The sequence below is a fragment of the Argentina anserina genome, chromosome 1 (genome assembly GCF_933775445.1).
Source record: "Argentina anserina chromosome 1, drPotAnse1.1, whole genome shotgun sequence".
In the NCBI taxonomy this organism is placed as follows: Eukaryota; Viridiplantae; Streptophyta; class Magnoliopsida; order Rosales; family Rosaceae; genus Argentina; species Argentina anserina.
In genome coordinates, this window is record NC_065872.1 from 13,643,615 (window position 1) to 13,652,314 (window position 8,700).

The following is an 8,700-nucleotide window of genomic DNA, read 5'->3' on the forward strand; positions in this document are numbered from 1 at the left end:
TCGACGTCGAGCGGCTAGTCCGAGTGCGGAGCGGCCAAGCAGAAGCAGCGGAGAGGCACCGGAGGTCGACCTGCCGGAAAAAGGAAAAAAGGAAAGAACAGAGCAGGCGGCTCTAATACCAAGTGGTAAGATACTGATTGTTGCTCTTTGAATTGATTGATTGCATATACAGATTACAATGGTATATATAGACTAATTCACATTAATCACTAATCACTCCACTACCCGTGATTCCCTCCACTATTTCTTCATTCACCTACTACCCTCCACTCACAATTTGGAGATCGAAATTGAAGGGATTAAGTTGAAAACGAGGTAATATTGATCGATGTTGGTGGAAGGAGTTGATGAAGAAGCCAGGTAGGACTTCTGGGTATTTATAAGCAGGTTTATCTGCACATATACATGCATGAAGGTTTGATACAAATGCAAGGGATATACTCTTACACTTTATATGGTGTTGTGGGTTTTAAGAAACTACAATATGGATGCATGTACCTGGAAAGAAGCAACGCCGGAAATACACTAACTAATTTGAAGGATACTCTTCCCTTTTTCTGTGGTATAATATCTGAAACATTCGTCCAGGGAGTCTCCCAGTACTTGGTACTAATTGTACAAACATATGTTGATCAATGTCGCTTCTTGTTTAAGAAATGTTTTCGGGAGAATGTTTTGAGCCGTGGACTTAAGTGAAAATCAATTCGTCCGATAAGCACTAAGTTGATTGTAATAACCTGAATTTTTCGGAACTAATTATTGAGTATTTTTCATTTGTTAAATTTGTGAAATTAATTCAAAACAACAATTGGTGGTTCGCGACATTTCGAAACGAAAACGGAAACGTTCTCGGATTGTTTAATTAGAAAAACGTTACGTTTTCGAAACGTATATATCGACTTTTATTCCGTCGCTCGGTTGTGAAAACTTCCTTCACAAAAGTTGTAGAGCTCGACGATATGAGTTCGCGGACACATTACGCGTTTGAATCGGACGTCGTACGTAAAAGTTATTAATGATGGAAGTTAGTTTCCGATTTAGAAAGGGGTATAAAAGGAAAACTTATCAGAAGTAGGCTTTCCATTTTCGGAAACCCTCTTCTCTCTCCAAACCCGCGCCTTCCTCTCATCTCTCTCTCTTCCCTCGAGCTCTCTCTCCCTCCGAACGATCATCCACCGGCGATCTCGTCATCCAGGCCGCCATGGCCTTCACCGCCTAACCCAGAAGCACCGCACGGCTCTCCTCTCCAAACCCCGAGCGCGACGCCACTTCCCGCACCACCGTGAAGCCTGCGAGACGACACCAAGCCTCTGCAACTCGCTGCCGCTCGAACCACCATCTCTGGCGATGCAAGGGCTAGGAGGAGGGCATCTCGACGCCAATTCTCACCCTTAGTACACTATACCATCGAATTAGGGTCCAAATTCCCGAGAATTGAACACCCCCGGCAATCCGAGCCTTTCCGATGCCAAATCGGAGGTTTTAGCTTCCTTCAAGGTATGAATTGATGTGATTATTGGTTATGTGTGATTGTTGTTGAATTTTGGATGGTTTGGATGATTTGGATGATTTGGATGATTTGTGGAGGAGATCGGAGTAAGATCGGAGGAGGGGAGGAAATGAGGAACACCGCCGCCTTAGGCGGCGCGTGTGGGAGCGTGGAGTGGCCTAGAGGCGGTGTGAGGCCGTGGGAAGGGCGGAGGGAGGAAGAGGAAAGATTTGGGGCAGCGGTGGCATGCTACGCGCCGGCCTTAGGCTCGGCGCGTGGGCCCCACGTGCTGCCACAGTGAGTGGCGCGTGATCGTCACGTGCGGCCTGCCGGAGGTGGCGCGTGTACCCCACGCGCCGCCACGTGCAGCGGCGCGTGAACAGTAATTTCAAACAGTGAATTGTAAAATTTATTTTTACGACGGTGAATGTAAAAATGTTATTTACGTACAGTAAATGTAAATTTTATTTTACGTACGGTAAATATAAATGTAAATTACTTTCAGTAAATGTAACAAGTAATTTCAGAAGGCTAAATCAGTAATTAATATTTACTGAGACAATATTTACATTTGAATAGTATTCATACATACAGAAATACGTAAACAGTATGTATAAGTATAGAGATACGTAATTGATGTGTATTTATACAGAAATATGTGAATAGTAACTCCGTGAACAGTGATTTCGTAAAACCAGAAAATTGCTGAACAGTAACTTATTATTACTGTTTCGGTATTTAAGGTTTACGGAACGATTCTAAATTTTTTTTCTTATCTTTTAAAGGTGATCGATAAATCAAGAAAATGAATTACCTTCGGAAATTGTGGAATTACGCTAGAGTTGATAAGCTGAGTAAAATCTCACATATTTACGAATCTACCCTTTGCGGAGATTCAAGATTTTACAGAGTTTTAAAGATTGAAATACGACATGTATATGATTTAGTGGAATATATATATAATTGTATAAATGGTAAATATGTACATATATATATATAGTTTGCTATATTATATACTGTTATGATTTCATTGTGAATATGTCATTTTGATGACGAGAGTTACATATTGAGCATGTTGAGTTAATTTGTACAATATGATGTGATGATTATTGTATGTGGTTTTAACATGGAGTTTGTTAAAACGTTTTGTCTTTGGATGTGTTTTTGTCTTCGGACCAGTCTTCGGACGTGTTTGGCATGTCGGAACCTAGCCTTTGGCCGGGCGAAAGTTACGATACAGTTAGAGCTCTAATCTGTCTGCCGGAGTACTGCATGTGAGGTAACAGATGGGTTATCGGCTCATGAGTACTCATATTTTTGGATGTTGGGTAGCAGGAGGTTGCCCAATGTCGGCGGTGTACTACGTGAGGGGTAACAGAGGTGTACCAGCATTCATTAGTACCCGTATTATAAATGCATTTGGGTAAACAGAGAGGTTGCCCAATTTCTCATGAGCACTTTCATTTTCATATTTTTGGGACAACTAGATGGGTCGTCCATTGACTCATGAGTGCATTTATATTTGTCGATTTGTGGATTTTCGTATATATGGATGCGAGTTATATTTTTATTTTACTCATACGAGCTGTAAAACTTACCGGGTTTGTGTTTATAATCCCGGTACACCAATTCAATGGTGTATGAGATAATTCAGCAGGTGTCGATTAGTAGAAATCGAAGGACAACTCTGAAGACTCGAAGTCGTTCATTTTCCAACTTGTGGTGAGGTTTTTATGTGGATTTGTGTGAGAACTTGTGAGGATTTATTTGTGGGTTTTTGTGAGAGATTGTGAGGATTATTACATTTCCATTTTATGAAAATGTTGAATTGTAAATTTGGTTTGTAATAAGTGGTTTGTCTGAGTTGTATTGTGAACTCAGTAATGATCCGCTGTGGCATTTAAAATGATTTCGATTCATTGAGATTGTTTTGGTGTTTCACAACTTCTAAATTTGAGTTTTTATGCTCGAAATTTTAGAGTTGTTACATTGATCGAGTTCGATCACTCGGTTGCTTCAAGTCCCAGAATATAGCAAAAGGGTGGGCTGGTAGATTGATCATTCGGTTCTTTCACGCGCGCGATTTCTCTTATTTTGCAACTTTAAGATCGGTGTCTTAACAGACGTGAATTCATGGAGTTTTGTTGTAGAGAACTCTATCTACTTTATTTCAAATTGAAACGAAAATCTGGGATACAATTATCCAATTAAAGAGAATGACTTTCGTTAGACCGTTATATATATATATATGTATGTATTACTAATCAGCTGTATTTTACCTGTATATATATGTAACAATCTCAAGCTAGGGTTTTGTACGTTTCCTCACTGATAACAAAGATGGCCGTCGTCTGCGGGCACTCCACCCCTCGTACCAGAGGAAACACTGTTAGCATGCCACCTAATTCCGCTCCCCCTCTCATCAAGCCCCAACCGTTAACAACCAGCTTCCTTGGCTCGACCGCCATCTCATCATCCATGTCTATTTTTCCATTGGGTTGATCTCTTTCATTGGGTTTATAGCTTTTCACAGCTTGATGCCGGTGATGAGCAATCTGGCTGGGAGGCGATTGAGATAAACGCAGCTGACGGACTCGCACGGGTGGACTACGCGGCGGATAGTTGGGGCGCCGCCGTTTCGTAACATTCGGAGCCTCGTTTCGGTACGTGGCGGGGGGTTCACCATAAAGCCATTGAGATGCTGAGCCCTAGTTTCGGAGAGCCGGGCCGGTGTTTTGAGTTAAAAGGGAGCAGTGGCTTAGTTGTGGTCAAGCTAATGGAGCCGATTGTGCCGGAGGCAGTTAGTATTGAACATGTTCTGGAAGCTGTGGTTGATGATCGGACTGATGCACCAAAGGACTGCCAAGTCACTGCTTGGTTAAGGCATGAAGCGAATGATAGACCGGAGAATGAGTTTTTTTTGCTGAGTTTAGTTATGATGTCGGGAAGAGGAATGTTCAGACGTTTGAGGTGTCGAGATCGGTGGCGTCTGCAGGAGAGAAGGCCATTGTTAATATGGTGAAGCTCGAATTTGCTTCAAACTATGGACGAGTGGACACTACTAGCATCTATCGATTCAGAGTTCATGGACATAGACCTTCTACATAGTCCCTTATTCAAAGAAATTTAGTGTCAGCGTTTTCTTTTGATTTCTCTTTTTAGTTGTAGTTCACTTTTTGCTGATCTATATAGCACGTAAGCTTACCTTGACGACCGATTCCCGCTTCGGAACCGGAAGCGGGAGCGGAAGGGCGGGGAAGCGCGATTCCAGAAAAGGAGGGTTTGGGAGCGCGGCGGAAGTGTCACGACCCCAAAATTTCAAGTATGAAACTCGAAATTCGTCGTCGTGAAAACACTAAAACAATCTCAATGAATCGAAACCATTTTAATTGCCACAACAGATCATCTCTGAGTTCAAAATACAACTCAGTCAACCGATTATTACAAATCAAATTTATAATTCGACATTATAACAAATGGAAATGTATAATCCTCACAAAGAAATCCACACAAAATCCTCACCACATGATGTAAATAAATAACTCCAAGTCTTCTGAGCGGTCCGTCGATTCCCGCTAATCCACACCTGCGAAGTTATCCCCTACACCATCGAATTGGTGCACCGGGATTATAAACACAAACCCGGTAAGTTTTGCAGCTCGTATGAGTAAAATAACAAATACCACCCGCATATCAATATATACGAAAATCACAAAACATCAATTATAAATGCACTCATGAGTCAATGGACGGCCCATCTAGTTGTCGAAAAATATGAAAATGAAAGTGCTCATGAGAAATTGGGCAACCCCTCTGTTTACCCAAATGCATTTATAACACGGGTACTCATGAGCGCTGGTACACCTCTGTTACCCCTCATGTAGTAAACCGCCGACATTGGGCAACCTCCTGCTACCCAACATCCAAAAATATGAGTACTCATGAGCCGATAACCCATCTGTTACCTCACATGCAGTACTCCGGCAGATAGACTAGAGCTCTAACTGTATCGTAACTTTCGCCCGGCCAAAGGCTAGGTTCGGACATGCCAAACACGCCCGAAGACAGGTCCGAAGATAAAACTCGTCCGAAGACATCAATCACGTTTGAAGACAAAACTCGTCCGAAGACATAAATCACGTCCAAAAACATCACACGTCCATAGACAAAATCACGTCCGAAGACATCACACGTCCGTAGACTGGTCCGAAGATAAAAACTCGTCCGAAGACAAAACTCGTCCGAAGACATTACACGTCCGTAGACAAAATCACGTCCGAAGACAAAAATGTTTTAACAATCTCCATGTTAAAACCACGTACAATAATCATCATGTCATATTGTACAAAACAAATCACATGTAATAATACTGTTCACATTTATTGTTGCAGGTTACTGTTACTAAACACTATTCTCAGTACTATTCATGCGGCGTCACTGTTCACCGACCGCCACCAATGATCATCAAATTTCACCACCACAATCCAAATGACATTCCTAACAACTTTCTAGTTCACCACAAAGTCTAATTATGAGCCTAAACACTTCAATTTAGAAGAACTGAAAAGCCCCAATTTAAAAACCTAGAATTTCTTTTCTTCGATTCTCCTAGCACGCAACGATTGAGATTAAATCTTTTGGAGGGTTTGTAGTATGGAAGGAGACCTTCAAAATTAAATAAGAATCCTACCGATTGGTTGCCGGAGGAGGGAGATCCGACGAGTTGAAGTTCGGCGAAATATGCTTTTTCGGGAGAACTTCCAGGCTTCACCGCTCCTAAACGGCGGCGAGATGGCGGGTGACGCTACCACCAATCGACAGGGGATGCAGCAACCTTTCAAATGTGACCGGTGCACCGCTCTATGGTGGCCGGACGGCGGAGATCCGGCGGCCCAAAGTCGGCTGCTCGGGAGAGAAATTTCTGGATTTTTCGGGGGTGAACAGTATCTGTGAACAGTACCGATCCGAATTTCTGATTTTTCTCCCCTTTTTCTCTTTAATTCCCCTATTTATACTATTTTCCAAAATTGTCCAAATATCTTTTGATTCGTAACTTCTTCATACGAACTCCGATTTAGGCATGCTACGTGTCCACTAATTCGTATTGACGAGCTCTACGACTTTCATGTAAGATGTTTTCTAAGAATCCCAATGAGTCAAAAGTCAACTTTTAGACTCGTTAAATTGAACGTTTCCGAACAATTAATATTTCGAACCCTTTCGTTTTCATTCTCGGCTAATAAAATTTGACAATGACCAACTTAATAATATCCGTGAACTCATTGGAAATTAGATATGAATTTTTCGGGTTATTACAGGAAGCGTTGGCTTCCAAACTGGAAGTGCAGTGGAAGCGTTGGCTTCCTAATTAGAAGCGCGGCGGAAGCGTTGGCTTCTAAATTGGAAGCGCGATTCCTTCCATTCCTCTATTTCATCAATCAATGTCTTGAGTCTCTTCTTGTCGTCTCATCTTTTTTCAATTTTTCAAGCGGTTAAAGATGAATAACATCAATGGATCTAATGTGTCAGAGAAAAGAGAAAGAGCTCGGGAGAGATATGAAGAAAATCTTGACGAGACAGAGAGAAGACGAACATTTTTTTCATTCAATTTCATCTAGTGATGTCTCTTTGACTTGTACGTGGCCAATACCTTCACACTATATTGGACATTCTTTTGTTTGAATTTTGAAAGGAAGCTTTAATATTGCTATAACTAAGGATAATCATAGTTTAGAAAATATGTTATTAATAGTTATAAAGTTATTTTAAAACTGGATAAAATAATAAAAAAATAAAAGATAAAAATAGTATATAATTTATATATATATTTTTCTGACGCTTCCAAAACGCACCCGCTTCCTTAATTTTTGAAAAAAAAATCGCTTCCTTAATTTTTTCCAAACACTTCGCTTCCATTCCATGCATCCTAGTTGTTGATTGATAGAAACTTTTGTTAATTTTCTCGTTATCGCGCGTTGTTCATTTATATATGATCTTTTAATTAATGTCTCTTGATCAATGCTCTTCATCAATTCTCTGATGCTACCAAACGTATTATTGTTGGTACATTCATGTTGACTAGTTGGATGGAATCTTTTATAACAAAGATAGGTATATTGAGGGCGCGCAGAGCTCCAAGAGCGTACTAGCTGTAATTAACATAAACATCCTAACTGGAATCATGCACAAGCTAAAACTTAGTTCCAAGTGGTTGTAGGATCCGGATCATAGCACACATACCCACACAAAATCCACACATAAACATCCTAGACACAAAATCCACACAAACATCCTAGCTAGTTATAGGATTCCGGATGTTAATTCTATTACATTAACTAAAAGTTCACATGTCATATATCCCCCCAGTGAAGTTCGTACCAGTGTACAAAAACACGGGTTATAAACATCAAAATCCAACAACAATTTTCATCAGGTCAAAGTGTAATGGGAGGAGGTCCAAAGCTGTGTTTTGCTTTAGTCGTGCACATGTTTAGCTCGTGTCCTTATTTTATCTTTACCAATGCATTTACTTTTACTCTAAGTATTAAGGTTGGTTGATGAATTGTCCTAGCCGCATGACACCTGGTCAGTGTTCATTGTTTTGCTGGACTATAAATATTAAGCTGTAGCCCTAGAGCCGCTATCGGATATCAAAGTTGCATTTTCAATTCCTTATTTCCTTTCCTAGCTTAGGGTTCTTAGTCTCGTCACATCTGGTATCTAGAGCCTTCTCTGGTTCCATGGGTCCAAAGAGAGCTGGTGCTGTCGGTGGATCCGTTGAAGCGTCACCTCTTGAGAGCGAATTTCAAGCTCATTGGGAAGAGACAACAACACGAATCAATGCCCTACAGCAGAGCCTCGCTGTGTGCCAGGATACACTCTCTCTTTTCCGTCGTGAGTTCATGGACGAGCTCCGTTCCCTACGACGTCCCCCTGATCCACCCACCACCGGGATTTGTCCCATTCAGTTTGGTTCTCGTGTCGACCCGACTGATCTTGCAGCTTTGACCGTTACTTTTGGCCCAGATCTGAGGTCGTCTGAGGCCCCTGCGCTCATCTCTGCCACGTTCGTGACTAGCATAGTAGGTTATAGGGAGCTACCACACAGTGAGGTGATTTGCGGCACCATCAACACTACTGTACCTCTGAGCACTTCCGAGACAAGTCCAACCATGACTACTGCTCTTGTTCCACATGGGGTTGGGCCATCC